Source organism: Triticum urartu, chromosome 1 (assembly GCF_003073215.2).
Source record: "Triticum urartu cultivar G1812 chromosome 1, Tu2.1, whole genome shotgun sequence".
Lineage (NCBI taxonomy): Eukaryota > Viridiplantae > Streptophyta > Magnoliopsida > Poales > Poaceae > Triticum > Triticum urartu.
In genome coordinates, this window is record NC_053022.1 from 454,123,024 (window position 1) to 454,141,553 (window position 18,530).

The window sequence follows — 18,530 nt, forward strand, 5'->3', positions numbered from 1 at the left end:
CTTGTTGTATCCAATTACAAAACTAAATTGTGCACAAATCACGGGGAGCTTCCCTAGAACACTCCTTTAGTCATATTATAATATCTTTTATTCATGTGGCACGTAGGAGCATTGGTCTAGTTGGTTCAATTGGTGTCTATTGATAGCTTGCTTCGATTGGTATCTTTTGATTTCTTGATTGCTTGTTTCTCTCTTTGTTATGTCTTTGTGGCATATCATTCTTTTGCAATCTTTGGCCCTCAATATAGTTTGTCTTCCTCCAAGTATTTACCATTGGATATGTGTATTGCATTCCACTCTGTTGTTGAGAAATACACAATTTATGGAGGAACACAATTTATATTAGCCTTCTAAGATTTTCTCCCATTTTGGCAATCGATGCCAATGGGGGAGAAGTTTCAGAGAGTTTTGTGGAGAAGATTAGAGAGTTGTTTCTTCTTGCTTTGGTTTTGTTCCTAAGAATTTGCATCTCATACGCATGCATTATTGGTTGTTGCATTCCATGGTGATGCATAATTCCTTATATAAACTCTCTTGAAAGTGATTGTCATCAATTACCAAAATGGGGGAGATTGAAAGGACATGTGGTGCCCCCATGTGTGGTTTTGGTAATTGATGACATTCTCTATGGACTAATGGTTGCATTGATTTATATTTGAAGGATTTTTTCATAGGCATTTCTTGAAGTCCATGTGTTCGTCTCAAGGAGTTTATGAGTTGACCAAGGTGCTATTAAGGAATTATCCAAAGATTGGTCATGTGAGTGTTGAGCTTATTGCAAGCATGTCTTGAAGAAGAATATTGTGTGATCATTCGTGTTTATCTTCAAGACATCATCCAAATGAAGAGAGTTGGAAATATTCAAGGTTGATCAAAGACTAAGTCAAGAGTAAATCAAGTTGATCAACTCACAAAGCATAGAAGATGTACCGAGAGGGATCAAGTGATCCCATGGTATGGTAAGCATTGTCCATTATGCTTTGTGTACTAACTCATGGTCTATGTGAGTGTTCTATGTAGGGTTAGGTATGTGTCCATGGGCTTGCGTCAAGAGGAAGACATCATACAACCCATGGAGAATATGACATCAAGTGGTGATCGTCATCAAGATTGTCGTGTGTAAGTTCAAATGGAGCATCACGAAGAGAACAAGTTCTTGAAGCTTGTCGTCCATAGTGGTGACAATGGACTTGTGAAGAAGTGCGGAAGAGTGGTTCACCCATAGTGGAGTATGGGGGAGAAATCAACTAGTCTTCATCGAGCCAACGCAATCAAGAAAGGTGGTCCAACTTGAGGGAGTCAAGATCGTCATCATCTAGATCAAGTGGACAATGTGCAAGGCAAAGGTTTGTCCTTGATAGGTTTTCTATTTTACTGGTCTCATGGTGGTAGTTGGGAGACCGGGTTATAGGATCGATTGCCATACTATCAAGGGGGGCTCTCGATGCGTAGCTTGATCGTATCATTCGTAGAGAGCTCAAACCATTGCATCCTTGCATCATCTTTCTTGGTTCTTGTTTGGTTTCTCCTTGTGAGATTTGGAGATTATAGCCATCTTCTTGACAAGCTCGAGTTCTTTGAAAACGGAGTTCACATGCTTCTTCTATTGCGTTTTCGATGTTGGAGGTTTTACCAGTCTTTTTCGAGGAAGGGTTCTCACCATTTTATTATGGGCATTTTTTAATTTCCTTCTTATTGTTATTTCTATCAGGATTGTGTTAGCCCTGGTCGCTAGCTTTCCAACAAACTTGGTTTCGTTTAATTTGGAGTCTGTTTGCAGAAGTTGTGTCAGTTTTGGTGTCCTTAAAAAGGCCGCCGCGGTACTACCACTCATGGGAGCGGTACTGCCGCTTGGAGGGGATGTATTTTTTTACTACCGCTCTTGGGAGCGGTACTACCGCGGCTACTTTCATGGCTACTTCCGCTCTGGACAAAAAACTCGTCTTAAGTCCAGCGGTGGTAGGCACGGATGTATTTTTTTAGTACTGCACGCAAGTAGTAGTACCACTACCTTTAACGGTAGTACCGCTACCCCTAGCGGCAGTACCGTAAGGACGAGCGGTAGTACCACTCTGTGCGGGCTGTGAGCATAACGGTTGGATTTTCCCCACCTATAAAAGGGGGTCTTCTTCCCCAATGAACCTTATCCTTTGAGCTCATGTTCTCCCCCCATTTTTGACCTTCTTCGAGCTTGCTTTCTCTCAATCCCTCCACGGATTCTTGCTAGTTTTGGGGGGAAAAGAGAGAGGAGATCTAGATCCATATTTCCACCAATCACTTTCTCCTCTATGTGAGGGAAACCCCTTGGATCTAGATCTTGGAGTTCTTGGTGTTCTCCTTCTTCTTCTTCCTCTCATTTTCCTCCCTGGCATTAGTTGCTTTGGTGGGATTTGGGAGATAAGGACTTGGGCACTACGTGTGCCCTTCCCATTGCATTTGGTGCATCGGTTTGAGTTCTCCACGGTGATACATGGAAGTTACAAGTTGACAAGCTTATTACTCTTGGGTGCTTGGTACCCTTGAGCTTGTTCCTCGTGGGTGCTTTGGCGCCCTAGACAGTTGGTGGTGTTCGAAGCTCAATCATTGTGGTGTAAAGCTCCGGGCAAGCGTCGGGGTCTCCAATTAGGTTGTGGAGATCACCCCGAGCAATTTGGCGGGTGATACGTCCATTTTGCATCATGTTTTCTTACTGTTATTTATAATGTTTTTATCCATAATAATGCTTTTTGGAGTAATTCTAATGCATTTTCTCTCATAATATGCAAGGTACACACAAAGAGGGAGAATTCCGGCAGCTGGAAATCTGGACCTTGAAAAGCTACGTCAGGCCATAACTCCAAACAAGCTGAAACTTCACGGAGATTTTTTATGGATTATTTGAGGAATATTGGAGCATATAACTACCAGAGGGGGCCCACCAGGTGGGCACAACCCACCTGGGCGCGCCAGGGAGCCCAGGCGCCCCTGGTGGGTTGTGCTCACCCAGGCCCACCTTCGGTGCCCATCTTCTGGTATATAAGTCATTTTGACCTATAAAGAATAAGGAGAGGACTTTCGGGATGGAGCGCCGCCGTCTCGAGGCGGAACTTGGGCAGGAGCACTTTTGCCCTCCGGTGGAGCGATTCCGCCGGGAGAACTTCCCTCCCGGAGAGGGAAATCATCATCATCATCATCACCAAGAACTCTTCCATCTTGGGGAGGGAAATCTCCATCAACATCTTCAACAGCACCATCTCCTCTCAAACCCTAGTTCATCTCTTGTGTTCAATCTTGCTGCCGGAACTATAGATTGGTGCTTGTGAGTGACTAGTAGTGTTGATTACATCTTGTAGTTGATTACTATATGGTTTATTTGGTGGAATATTATATGTTCAGATCCAATATGCTATTCAATACCCCTCTGATCATGAGCATGTTTATCATTTGTGAGTAGTTACTTTCGTTCTTGAGGTCATGGGAGAAATCATGTTGCAAGTAATCATGTGAACTTGATATGTGCGTTTAATATTTTGATAGTATGTACGTTGTGATTCCCTTAGTGGTGTCATGTGAACGTCGCTACATGACACTTCACCATATTTGGGCCTAAGGGAATGCATTGTGGAGTAGCAATTAGATGATGGCTTGTGAGAGTGACAGAAGCTTAAACCCCAGTTTATGCGCTCTTCTGTAAGGGACCGATTGGATCCAAAAGTTTAATGCTATGGTTAGAATTTATTCTTAATACTTTTCTCGTAGTTGCGGATGCTTGTGGGAGGGTTAATCGTAAGTAGGAAGTTTGTTCAAGTAAGAACAGCACCTAAGCACCGCTCCACCCACATATCAAATTATCAAAGTACCGAACACGAATTAAGCCAACATGATGAAAGTGACTAGATGAAAATCATGTATACCATCAAGAACGCTTTGCTTATCATAAGAGACCGTTTTGGCCTGTCCTTTGCCTCAAAAGGATTGGGCTACCTTGCTGCACTTTTGTTACTACTATCGCTACTTGCTCGTTACAAATTATCTTGCTATCAAACTACTCTACTACTTACAATTTCAGCACTTGCAGACATTACCTTGCTGAAAACCACTTGTCATTTCATGTGATGCAATTGTGATAGCCATGGATAAACATAGACCTATTGTTGTGATGCAATTGAGAAAATGCCATGTCCTAAAGATATAAAAGGTATTCGAAGTTTCTTAGGTCATGCTGGTTTCTATAGGAGATTTATCAAAGACTTTTCTAAAATTTCTAGGCCTCTTACGAATCTTTTGCAAAAGGATATTCCTTTTGTTTTTGATGATGATTGTTTAGAAGCCTTTGAAACACTCAAGAAAGCCTAAATCTCTGCACCTATTGTTCAACCACCTGATTGGAACTTGCCTTTTGAAATTATGTGTGATGCTAGTGATTATGTTGTTGGTGTTTTTCTAGGACAAAGAGTTGATAATAAACTGAATGTTATTCATTATGCTAGTAGAAGTCTAGACAATGCTCAACGAAACTATGCTACTACTGAAAAAGAATTCTTAGCAATGGTGTTTGCTTCTGATAAATTTAGACCTTGTATTGTTGATTCCAAACTAACTATTCACACAGACCATGCTGCTATTAAATATCTTATGGAAAAAAGATGCCAAACCTAGACTTATTCGATGGGTTCTCTTGTTACAAGAATTTGATTTACATATTATTGATAGAAAAGGAGCTGAGAACCCCGTAGCTGATAATTTATCTAGGCTTGAAAATGTGCTTGATGACCCACTACCTATTGATGATAGTTTTCCTGATGAGCAGTTAGCTGCAATAAATGTTGCTCATAATACTCCTTGGTATGCTGACTATGCTAATTACATTGTTGCTAAATATTTACCACCTAGCTTTATATACCAACAAAAGAAAAAAATTCGTATATGATTTAAGACATTATTTTTGGGATGACACACATCTTTATAAAGGAGTAGATGGTATTATTAGACGTTGTGTACCTGAGCATGAACAGGGAAAAATCCTATGGAAAGGTCACTCCGAAGCTTATGGAGGGCATCATGCTGGAGATAGAACTGCTCACAAGGTATAGCAATCTGGATTTTATTGGCCTACTCTCTTCAAGGATGCCCGTAAGTTCGTCTTATCTTGTGATGAATTTCAAAGAAAAGGTAATATTGGTAAGTGTCAAGAAATGCCTATAAATTATTCACTTGTTGTAGAACCATTTGATGTTTGGGGATTTAATTACATGGTACCTTTTCCTTCCTCTAATGGGTATACACATATTTTCGTTGCTGTTGATTATGTTACTAAATGGGTAGAAGCTATTCCAACTAGTAGTGTTGATCACAACACCTCTATTAAAATGCTTAAGGAAGTTATTTTTCCCAAGGTTTGGAGTCCCTGGATATTTAATGACTGATGGTGGTTCACATTTTATTCATGGTGCTTTCCGTAAAATGCTTGCCAAGTATGATGTTAACCATAGAATTGCATCACCTTATCATCCTCAGTCTAGTGGTCAAGTTGAACTTAGCAATAGCGAAATAAAATTAATTTTGCAAAAGACTTTCAATAGGTCCAGGAAGAATTGGTCTAAGAAATTAGATGATGCACTTTGGGCTTATAGAACAACATATAAAAATCCTATGGGTATGTCTCCATATAAAATGGTTTATGGAAAAGCTTGTCATTTGCCTCTTGAGTTAGAACATACAGCATATTGGGTCATCAAAGAGCTTAACTATGATTTCAAACTTGCTGTTGAAAAGAGGTTATTTGATATTATCTCTTTAGATGAATGGAGAACCCAAGCTTATGAAAATACAAAATTATTCAAAGAAAAAGTTAAAAGATGGCATGACAAAAGAATCCAAAAGCGTGAGTTTAAAGTCAGAGAATATGTACTTTTGTACAACTCTCATTTCAGATTTTTTTGCAGGAAAACTCCTCTCAAAATGGGAAGGCCCCTATGTTCGAGGAGGTTTATCGGTCTGGAGCCATCAAAATAAATAATTCCGAAGGTACTAACCCGAAGGTTGTCAATGGGCAATGGATAAAACATTATATCTCAGGTACGCCCATTAATGTTGTAAGTAACATTATCCAAACTTTGACACCGGAAGAACACATAAAACAGTCTTTCCGGAACACTCGAGAATCGTGAAAATTAGGAGGTACGTGATACGGTAAGTAAACGGACTCCGAAAAATCCGCAAAAATATTTTTTGTCAGTTTTGGAATATTTAGATAATTAGGAAATAAAGAAACTTCCAGGAAGCGTCCCCTGGTGGGCACAAGACACCAAGGCGCGCCAGGCACCAGGCTTGCCTGGCACGCCCAGGTGGGTTGTGCCCACCTGGGACACCTTCCGGACTCTGTTTTTCTTCCGTTTGCTTGTCCCCCAAGATAAAAAAAACTATATATACTTCCCGAACCTGTTGATCACCGTATCGCGGAAAAATCCCCGATTTTCTTTTGTTGCTATTTTCGGGCAGATCTATTGAGCCAGGCATCATGTCTTCTTCTTCCTCCAACAACGTGGAAGAGGATGCTTGGTTGATGAAGATCGAGATGAAGAGAGAAGATCCGCCGGAAGCCGTCATAGGAGATGAGAGCAAGGAGGTTATCGTAGATCAGCCTCCAGTCTTCGAACAAGCACTGCCAGCTGAGGAGGAGGAGGAACGTATCCTTAAGCCTTACCTTACTCACCTTTATCCTTCTGAGATTGAAGCCTTTCGCATCATTGAAATAGTTCGCATACAAAATAAGTATCTCACTCGTGAGAATATTCTGCATCAAGAGAACATCACCCACCTCCGGAGCATCATCTGTCGATTGGAGAATCTCTTGATCCTTAAGGATAGGATCGCTTCATCACCACCATCATCATCTTCACCACCAAAGAAGAACTGAGTATCGGGTATGGGCACTCCCCTTGGCTTCCGCCAATATTGGGGGAGGTGCCCCGGTATTGTATCATCCCACTATCTTTTTACTTTTACTTATTTTAGTTTGATCTTTTGCTTTAGATGAATAAAAGTTTAGTCCGATCCTTTCTTTTCAAGAGTTTGCTTAGTGATCTATCCTTGTAATTGTGTGCAAGTTATATAATAAAGTTTAGTTTGAGTTTTTTCTTTCTTTAATTCCATGTTGCAAATAAAAGAAAGGAAATAAATGAAGGAAAGATCATATACTAATCTTATGGTAGGTGATGACACCACATAAGGAAAAGTATAAGTAGAAAATTTTATTAGAGATTGACAAACATATCATTAGTCAATGATGCAACTCGTGAAAGAATTAATAAGGGAAGAGAAGATTCACATATAAATATACTATCCTAGAAATCTTTTGTGATTGTGAGCCCTCATCAAAATATTATATGCCAAAATTGTTGACGTTGGACAAGGAAGACAACTTAATGGTTTATGTTTGTTTATATTCACATAGAAGTCATATTGTCATAGATCCTTTAACATGTGGTGCTTGCCCCCTATCTTCGCTAGCCAAAAATTCTGCACTAAGTAGAGATACTACTTGTGCATCCAAAAACCCTTAAACCCAAATCTTATTTTCAAGTGTACACCATACCTACCTAGGGATTGACCAAGATCCCTCAAGTAAGTTGTCATCGGTGCAAAAAGACAATAAAAATTGCTTCTAAAATGTGAGATCATTTAGTGTAAGAGAAAATTGAGCGTTGCACGAACTTGTGATGGTGAAGAATAAAAGCGACATACTGCATAATAAAGGTCACTATCACAAGGTGCAATGTAACGTGACGTTCTTTTGCACTAAGGGGTTGAGCATACAAACAAATAAGCGTATGGCAACCTCTGCTTCCCTCTGCGAAGGGCCTATCTTTTACTTTTATGCAAAGAGTCAAAGTTTTCCTTCTATTCCTTTTTATTTTTCTCCTTTGGCAAGCATCATGTGGTGAGGAACGATCTAGGCACATATGTCTAGTTGAATATAGATAGCACGAGTTATTATTGTTGACATCACCCTTGAGGTGAATATGCAGGGAGGCGAAACTATAAGCCCCTATCTTTCTATGTGTCTGGTTCAAACGTTTTGCTCATGTGCACACAGTGAGTGTTAGCAATCATAGAAGACTATATGATGGTTGAGTATGTGGACTTGTCTAAAGGCTCCGATACGTGACCCTTCCTAAAAAGATGATGAATTGTAGTTGCAAAGTTGACTGAGAACATAGTTTGTTGGTTTCTAATAGAGTTTTTGCTTTATACTTCAATTGTGTGATGAATTGTTACTTATTCATGAGAAGTATATGATAAAAGTTTTATGTTCAATTTTGTTGTTGTTATAAAATTTCCATGATGCTTCTATGTCTGTATTTCATTTTTATCGACACCTCTCTCTCAAAGCATGTGGACATGTTTTTCGATTTCGGTTTTTCGCTTGAGGACAAGCGAGGTCTAAGCTTGGGGAGTTGATATGTCCATTTTGCATCATGTTTTATTACTGTTATTAATAATGTTTTTATCCATAATAATGCTTTTGGAGTAATTCTAATGCCTTTTCTCTCATAATATGCAAGGTACACACAAAGAGGGAGAATTCTGGCAGCTGGAAATCTGGACCTGGAAAAGCTACGTTAGGCCACCTATTCTGCACAACTCCAAACAAGCTGAAACTTCAGGGAGATTTTTTATGGATTATTTGAGGAATATTGGAGCAAATAACTACCAGAGGGGGCCCACCAGGTGGGCACAACCCACCTGGGCACGCCAGGAGCCCAGGCGCGCCCTGGTGGGTTGTGCTCACCCAGGCCCACCTCCGGTTCCCATATTCTGGTATATAAGTCATTTTTACCTAGAAAAAATAAGGAGAGGACGATCGGGACGGAGCGTCGCCGTCTCGAGGCGGAACTTGGGCAGGAGCACTTTTGCCCTCCGGTGGAGCGATTCCGTCGGGGGAACTTCCCTCCTGGAGGGGGAAATCATCGTCATCATCATCACCAACAACTCTCCCATCTTGGGGAGGGAAATATCCATCAACATCTTCAACAGCACCATCTCCTCTCAAACCCTAGTTCACCTCTTGTGTTCAATCTTGTTACCGGAACTATAGATTGGTGCTTGTGGGTGACTAGTAGTGTTGATTACATCTTGTAGTTGATTACTGTATGGTTTATTTGGTGGAATATTATATGTTCAGATCCAATATGCTATTTAATACCCCTCTGATCATGAGCATGTTTATCATTTGTGAGTAGTTACTTCGTTCTTGAGGTCACGGGAGAAATCATGTTGCAAGTAATCATGTGAACTTGATATGTGTTTGATATTTTGATAGTATGTATGTTGTGATTCCCTTAGTGGTGTCATGTGAACGTCGACTACATGACACTTCACCATATTTGGGCCTAAGGGAATGCATTATGGAGTAGCAATTAGATGATGGGTTGCGAGAGTGACAGAAGCTTAAACCCCAGTTTATGCGCTATTTCGTAAGGGACCAATTGGATCCAAAAGTTTAATGCTATGGTTAGAATTTATTCTTAATACTTTTCTCGTAGTTGCGGATGCTTGCGGGAGGGTTAATCATAAGTAGGAGGTTTGTTCAAGTAAGAACAACACCTAAGCATCGGTCCATCCACATATCAAATTATCAAAGTATCGAACACGAATTAAGCCAACATGATGAAAGTGACTAGATGAAAATCCCGTGTACCCTCAAGAATGCTTTTCTTATCATAAGAGACCGTTTTGGCCTGTCCTTTGCCTCAAAAGGATTGGGCTACCTTGCTGCACTTTTGTTACTGCTATCGTTACTTGCTCGTTACAAATTATCTCGCTATCAAACTACTCTACTACTTACAATTTCAGCACTTGCAGACATTACCTTGCTGAAGACCACTTGTCATTTCATTGTGCTCCTCGTTGGGTTTGACACTCTTACTTATCGAAAAGAGCTACAATTGATCCCATATACTTGTGGGTCATCAACGGGTTTCGGTGACCGCCCTCAAGGGTTGCCAAAGTGTACGGGTTCGGTGACTGCCCCCAAGGCTTGCCATTTGTACGGGTTTGGTGACCGTCCTCAAGGGTCGTCCCTTAGTGGAATCACGTCATCTTGCATTGTGCGAGGGCACGAGGAGATTACGGTGGCCCTAGTGGCTTTTTAGGGAGCATTGTGCCTCCACACCGCTCCAAAAGGATATTAGCATCCGCAAGGGTGTGAACTTCGGGATACATCGTCATCTCCGCGTGCCTCGGTTATCTCTTACCCGAGCCCTTTAATTATGCACTTTACTTTGTGATAGCCATATTGTTTCTTGTCATATATCTTGTTATCACCTAGTAGTTTTTCTTGCTTAGTATAAGTTGTTGGTGCACATAGGTGTGCCTAGTTATTGTACGTTTTGTGCTTGACAAATTAACCGCTAGGTTTATTACGCATTTGTCCAGGCCTAAACCGTAATTATTTTAAAGCGCCTATTCACCCCCCCCCTCTAGGCGACATCCATGATCTTTCACCAGACCTGATGTGTGCCTTGCCATAAGTCTGGCAGGGAGGTATCAAAGTAATCCAGGAGTGGATCACTAGACAGCGGTCAAGAACATCCTGAAGTACCTGAAAAGGACCAAGGATATGTTTCTCATTTATGGAGGTGACAAAGAGCTCCTCGTAAATGGTTATGTCGATGCTAGTTTTGACACTGATCTGGATGACTCTAAGTCACAAACCGGATACGTATCTATATTGAATGGTGGAGCTGTCAGTTGGTGCAGTTCCAAGCAGAGCATTGTGGCAGGATCTACATGTGAAGTGGAGTACATGGCTACTTCGGAAGCAGCAAATGAAGGAATTTGGATAAAGGACTTCATATTCGATCTAGGTGTAATACCTAGTGCATCGGGTCCAATGAAAATCTTTTGTGACAATATTGGAGCAATTGCCTTAGTGAAGGAATCTAGATTTCACAAAAGAACCAAACACATCAAAAGACGCTTCAACTCCATCCGTGATCAAGTCAAGGAGGGAGACATAGAAATTTGCAAAATACATATGGATCTGAATGTAGCAGACCTGTTGACTAAGCCTCTTCCACGAGCAAAACATGATCAGCACCAAGACTCAATGGGTGTTAGATTCATTACAATGTAATCCAGATTATTGACTCTAGTGCAAGTGGGAGACTGAAGGAAATATGCCCTAGAGGCAATAATAAAGTTATTATTTTATATTTCCTTATTCATGACAAAGGTTTATTATTCATGATAGAATTATATTGACCGGAAACCTTAATACATGTGTGAATACATAAACAAACACCGTGTACCTAGTGAGCCTCTACTTGACTAGAGCGTTGATCAAAGATGGTTAATGTTTCCTAACCATGGACATAAGTTGTCATTTGATAACGGGATCACATTATTAAGAGAATGATGTGATAGACAAGACCCATCCATTAGCTGAGCATAATGATCGTTCAGTTTTATTGCTATTGCTTTCTTCCATGTCAAATACATATTCCTTCGACTATGAGATTATGCAACTCCCGGATACCGGAGTAATGCCTTGTGTGCTATCAAACGTCAACAACATAACTGGGTGATTATAAAGATGCTCTACAGGTATCTCCGAAGGTGTTTGTTGAGTTGGCATAAATCGAGATTAGGATTTGTCACTCCGAGTATCGGAGAGGTATCTCTAGGCCCTCTCGGTAATACACATCATAAGCTTGCAAGAAAACGACTAAGGAGTCAGTCACGAGGTGATGTATTATGGAACGAGTAAAGAGACTTACCAGTAACGAGATTGAACTAGGTATGAAGATACCTACGATCGAATCTCAGGCAAGTAACATACCGACAGACAAAAGAAATAATGTATGTTGTCATAACGGTTCGACCGATAAAGATTTTTGTAGAATATGTAAGAGCCAATATGGGCATCCAGGTTCCGCTATTGGTTATTGACCGGAGAGGTGTGTCGGTCATGTCTACATGGTTCTCGAACCCGTAGGATCCGCACGCTTAACGTTCGATGATGATATTGTATTATATGAGTTGTGTGATTTGGTGATCGAATGTTGTTCGAAGTCCCGGATGAGATCACGGACATGACGAGGAGTCTCGAGATGGTCGAGAGGTAAATATTGATATATAGGACGATAGTATTCGGACACGGAAGTGTTTCGGGGGGTACTGGGTACATATCGGGTCACCGGGAGGGGTTCCGGGCACCCCCGGCAAAAGATATGGGTGTCGGTGTCAAAACCGGCGGATCTCGGGTAGGGGGTCCCGAACTTTGCGTCTAGGCCAGATGGTAACAGGATGCAGGGGACACGAAGTTTTACCCAGGTTCGGTCCCTCTCGATGGAGGTAAAACCCTACGTCCTGCTTGATTAATATTGATGGTATAGGTATTACAAGAGTTGATCTACCACGAGATCAGAGAGGCTAAACCCTAGAAGCTAGCCTATGGTATGATTGTTGATGTGTCTGTTGTCCTACGGACTAAAACCCTCCGGTTTATATAGACACCGGATAGGGTTAGGGTTACATAGAGTCGGTTACAATGGTAGGAGATCTGAACATCCGTATCGCCAAGCTTGCCTTCCACGCCAAGGAAAGTCCCTTCCGGACACGGGACGGAGTCTTCAATCTTGTATCTTCATAGTCCAGGAGTCTAGCTTGAAGGTATAGTTCGGCTATCCGAACACCCCCTAATCCAGTACTCCCTCAGTAGCCCTTGAAGCAGGCTTCAATGACGACGAATCCGGCGTGCAAATTGTCTTCGGCATTGCAAGGCGGGTTCCTCCTCCAAATACTTCATAGAAGATCTTGAACACAAAGATAGTGTCCGGCTCTGCAAAATAAGTTTCCACATATTGCCATAGAGAGAATAATAATATTAACACAAATCTAATCTGCTGACGTATTCCGTGGTGCGACACGCCACGGCCAAGCCTTTATCCCAATCGTTTCATTATCCCACCTTAGCGCGTTATGTGAGGCGGTTTCCTTGGCACGTCTTGTCAAAGCAGAGATCGTGTCCCCTCATTTCGGGATTCTCATCAATACGGGCGTGGGTAACCCAACCGCGCCTTTGATTACGGCGCTTGGAGATAAGCAAGTTTTACCAGGCTGGTGGGGACACATAATCGCGTCCACCCATATAAGGGGATAAGGATCCACCTTTTTACCCACGCCTTCTTCCTCCTCTGCCTATCCATTCTTGCGCACTCGAGCTCCAGCGCCCAAGTCCACACTACCACCTCAACCCTCTCCAGTCATGTCCGGAGCGGGAGGTAAGTGGATGGTCTCCTCCGTCACGGAGGGACACATCAAAAAGTTGAGGAAGGCCGGATATCTGGCCAGCGACATCGCGCACCAACTCCCCGAGAAGGGGCAGCTCATCCCCACTCCTAGGCCCCATGAGAGGGTGGTATTTCTCCCCCATTTCCTCCGCGGACTGGGCTTCCCTCTGCATCCATTTGTCTGGGGGCTCATGTTCTACTATGGCCTGGATTTCCACGATCTGGCCCCGAACTTCGTCCTCAACATCTCGGCGTTTATCATCGTGTGCGAGGCTTTCCTCCGCATCCGCCCTCATTTCGGCTTATGGCTAAAGACCTTCAACGTCAAGCCGAAGGTGGTGCGCGGCAGCCAGGCGGAGTGCGGCGGTGCCATGGTTGGCAAGATGGCCAACGTCCTGTGGCTCGAGGGCTCCTTTGTGGAGACCCTGAAGGGGTGGCAATCGGGATGGTTTTACATCACTGAGCCGTGCGACCCCGAATGGGTCGCAGCCCCCGAGTTTCGGTCTAGACCCCCTACGCGGCTCACCTCCTGGAAGGAGACCGGCCTGTCGTGGGGTAAAAAAGGAGAGCTGACCGGACTCCAAACATGCATCCAAACCCTGGTGGACAAGAAGCTCAAGCTTGTCAACGTAGTCCAGGTTATGCTCGTCCGCCTGATCCTCCCATGTCAACGACGGGCCTTCAACCTGTGGGAGTTCGACCCGGCGCAGCATCAAACTCTAAACAGGCTCTTCGACACGACGTACGAAGATGCCTGGAGGGTGCTTTTCAAGGGCGCCGAGGCTCCCGCATCCGCCGCCGAGGATCGCGGATTCAGTACTCAGCATCACGCTCATGCGGTAAGCCGTTTTTGTCCTTTTACAGGGTATCAGTTTTTCATGGTTTGACTCTATGCGGGATCTGAGTTCCCTTATCTTTGATAGGATTGGGTGGCGACGTCCGGACAGATCAACTGTCCGGCTCCTCTGCCCGAAGGCCCAGCGGACGCTCGCTTGGCGAAGCTGCTGGTTCCGGCGCCCTATGTGGTGCCGGAGAAGAAGGCCACGAAAAGGGCCACGGGGACTCGAAAGAGTGCCCGACGTCAGGAGGTGTCGGATTCGTCATCCGACGGTCCCGAAGCGCCTTCCTCTCATGAAGACGAGGAGGAAGAAGAAGAGACTTCTCCCCCTCCAGCGGGAGGAGAGAAGAAAAGGAAGGCCGCCCTCCCCGAGGAGGCCGGAGGGTCCAAGAAGGGGAAAACCCTTCCTCCGGACTGCTCCACCGACGCCGACGACGACGAAGAGGAGTGGCAGCCCAGGGCCAAGCCCCTGGCGAAATTGTAAGTGTCCGGATACCGGGGTAATTCATAGTATTCGTTTTTCGCACAGCTTTTCCTTATGTCTAATATGTTTGTGCAGTCCACCCAAAGACCGGCTTGACGCATCGTCGAGCGGCTCGCTGGACCCGTCGGAGGTGAACTCGCTTCCGACGGCTTCATCCCCCCGCCCTGCGGATGACACCGAAGTGTTGTCCCAACAGGTTCCAAGCCGGGAGGAGGTGGTCCTGGGGGCGCCGCAAGGCGACCTCCCGGACTCCAGGAGTAAAGGGGATGAAACCCCCCAGGGCTCCAAGTCCGGCTTAAGGCCGGACACAGCTCCGGAATCTTCAAGGGTTCCAGAGTCCGGCGGGCGACCTCCTTCCAAGAGGAACAAGCCTACCGTGCCGGTGACCTCCGCCCATCTGGAGGCGCCGGACAATATGTTGGAGGCGCTCCAAGGTGCCTCCATCGACGAGGGGCACCGCACTATTATGAGTGCGGTGATCCAGAAGGTTCAGTCCGCCAAAAGCGGACTGACTGAAGCTTGTACAAGCCTTTTAACGGGCTTTGAGGTAACTAAAGAATGTTCAAATAATGTTACCGCATAGACAGTAGCCCCTGATGCTCTGTTGGGCGTTCGAGAAGAAAAGCCGAATAGAGGATCAAAGAATTCGCGGGAGTCTAACAAAAGGAGTCAATATGCGTATGCAGGCTTCTCTGCTAGCATCCGCCGCACTGACTGCGGAAGTGGACGTGTTAAAGCAGAGTCTCAAGAAGGCCGAGCAAGAGCTCGGGCGTGCCAAGAAGCAGCTCGAGGAGAAGGTAAGAAATACCCTGTTTGAATATGTATATAAAAAAGGTGCAATTGCAAAAAATGATAGGATTGACATGGCTATTGCAGGGGCCACATCTGAGGTGGCGACCCTTAAGCAAGCACTGCTCGAGGCCGAGAAGAGTGCGGCCGTGGAGCGCACCGAGCGGGAGAGGTATGAGGCTGAGGTTGGCAAGGTGCGGGAAGAGCTCCAGGTTCTCATGAAGAAACATGAGAGTTTGGAGCTTGACTCGAAGACGCGAGCGTCCGAGCTCACAGCAGCTATAGAAAATGCCAAGTCTGCCAAGGCTGAGTCCCAGAAGACCCTCCAGGAGTTGGATGAGGTGAAGAAGATTGCGGCGGGTAAAGCATTCTTTATGCAAAGCAAACACATAAACGTGAGTTACCTATTACTTACCCGAATCCAGAGCTCTCCAGGAGCGTTCGTAGATCTTCCCCGGAGTGTATCTGATGCCACCGCATTCTATCGAGCCGAGGAGGGCAGCTTGACGGAGAAGGTGTTCTGGTCTCAGTACGCTGAGGCCGGACACCCCGTGCCCCTGAGCGACCAGCTGAAGCAACTGGTCGAGCTCCACAAGGCGGCCGAACAGGCCATGAAAGGCCTCCTAGTTCGGCTGTGGCCTGGAGAGGCTCCGCCTGGGAGCTATTTTGGGCTGGTGCGGCGGCTGGTGGAGGCCTGTCCGAGGCTTGAAGACATCAAGTGCTCCATCTGCATTGAAGGTGCCCGTAGGGCCCTTGCACGTGCTAAGGTGCACTGGGGCAAGCTGGATGCGGAGAAGCTTGTGAAGGACGGGCCACCTCCGGGGAAAGAGCATCGCAAGCCCGAGAATTATTATAAGGATGTTCTGAAGGGTGCCCGTCTTGTTGCGGATGAATGTACCAAGGATGTATTTTTTGAGTAAAACCCGCTCGTGTTATCCTGTGCACTGAAAACTTGTTCATATGCGCTAAGCAATGCTGCTTGAATTTAAAATATTACCTTCTGTGCGGCTGTTTATCAATACTGAGAGATGGCGAGTCGTCGGCTTCTGCCCCCATGCCGCTAGTGCTGGGGTGTTCGGGGATAAACCTAGGCGCTCTTTTTCCCATATTTGGGTCCTTCGAGGGAGGCGCTCAGCCCAACGAACGAGGCAATCGAACTATAATGCGTGAAAACTCTCACTTAGCCATAGAATTCTATAATTTTAAATTTCGGTGAAGCCCCTAGTATTCGGAAGACCGATTTCGGAGCGCTATCCACGCCTTGGCCGGACAGAGCCGGCTCCTCGCCCGAAGCGGCATAAGTCTTTAGGGACTCGAAAAAACCTCTCGAACAGCGACCAGCTCTCGCTTCATCATGACAGTCAGTTTTAGCTTTCTCCACTAAGGTGCTCGGCCCAGCTCAACTGGGGCACAATCGCAGTGGTTCTCCTAGTGCTACCTTAGCCGATATAGCGGAACGTAAGGCACCAAAACATAGGAGCCGGGCAAACCCAACTATTGACCCAAGACATGATTCGGAGCCGATGCATATAATGCTATAAGTTCGGGGTGCCGCACTTGTTAAAGTGTTCGGACTTCTCACACCATGTTGAGGGGTACTGAAGCCCCTGACGTATTTTGGCCGTACCAAAGTGTACGGGTGCAACATGTCATTTAAGGACCATATATATATATTAAAAAAAGGGTAATGCAAAAAATGGACAAAAGCTACGCATTGTTCACTGAAATAGCTGCGATCAAAGCAGAACGATACAAGTGATGCGATAAAAGAAAAGTTGGACTATTTAACATGTTTGCTTCAGGGGCAAGCTGCGGGATAGTGTGCGAAACAGGTATACTGCTCGTGATAGAGACCACCTGGGATTTCCGTAATGTGGCATGGCTTGTCTGCTTCCCTGGTCCTTGCATCGTTTGTGCGGCAATTGAACTGCCGAACAAGCCTTCCGAAGAGTAGAGCCCTGGAAGTAAGAGAAAAGTATAAAAAAGGTCGGCAGCCCCTGGTGCGGTTTAAGCCGTGTTTTGGACATGCCGTGATGGTGCCCCTCCCCCTATGCCCATGGTATTTTTAGGGCGTAGTTATGTACGTGAGTACTGGCATCGCCTTTTTGCGGGGGTTGGGGTTGGGGCCGCATTGCTACGCCTGCTCGGAATGTGCCAGACGGTCCTGTTGTAGGTTACTCCGGGCGCGCTTGACTGTGTCCGGACGTTTAATGGCCGAACTGGAGAACTGCCTGGAGAGGCTGCTTTGTGCTTCCGCTGCAAGGGCTGCCGTGTGCTCCTCTGTTCGGAGGGAGCGTTCGGTGTTTCCATTGACCGTAATTACTCCTCGAGGGCCTGGCATCTTGAGCTTAAGGTATGCGTAGTGCGGGACCGCATTGAACTTGGCAAATGCAGTTCGCCCGAGCAGTGCATGGTAGCCACTGCGGAACGGGACTATGTCGAAGATTAACTCCTCACTTCGGAAATTATCCGGAGATCCGAAGACCACTTCAAGTGTGACTGAGCCTGTGCAGCTGGCCTCTACACCTGGTATTACGCCTTTAAAGGTCGTTTTGGTGGGCTTAATCCTCGAGGGATCTATGCCCATTTTCCGCACTGTATCCTGATAAAGCAGGTTCAGGCTACTGTCGCCGTCCATAAGGACTCTAGTGAGATGAAATCCGTCAATAATTGGGTCGAGAACCAACGCGGCGAATCCGCCATGACGGATGCTAGTGGGGTGGTGTCTTCGATCAAAGGTGATCGGGCAGGAGGACCATGGGTTGAACTTTGGGGCGACTGGCTCTACCGCATATACGTCCCTTAACGCGCGCTTCCGCTCCCTTTTGGGGACGTGGGTGGCGTATATCATGTTCACCGTCCGCACTTGTGGGGGAAAACCCTTCTGTCCATTGTTGTTCGGCGGCCGGGGCTCCTCGTCGTCGTCGCTATGCAACCCCTTGTCTTCATTGTCAGCGCTTAATCTGCCTGCCTGCTTGAACACCCAGCAATCCCTGTTGGTGTGATTGGCTGGCTTTTCGGGGGTGCTGTGTATTTGGCACAAGCGGTCGAGTATTCGGTCCAAGCTGGACGGGCCCCTAGGATTCCTTTTGAATGATTTTTTCCGCTGACCAGTTTTAGAGCCTCTGAATCCGGCATTAAC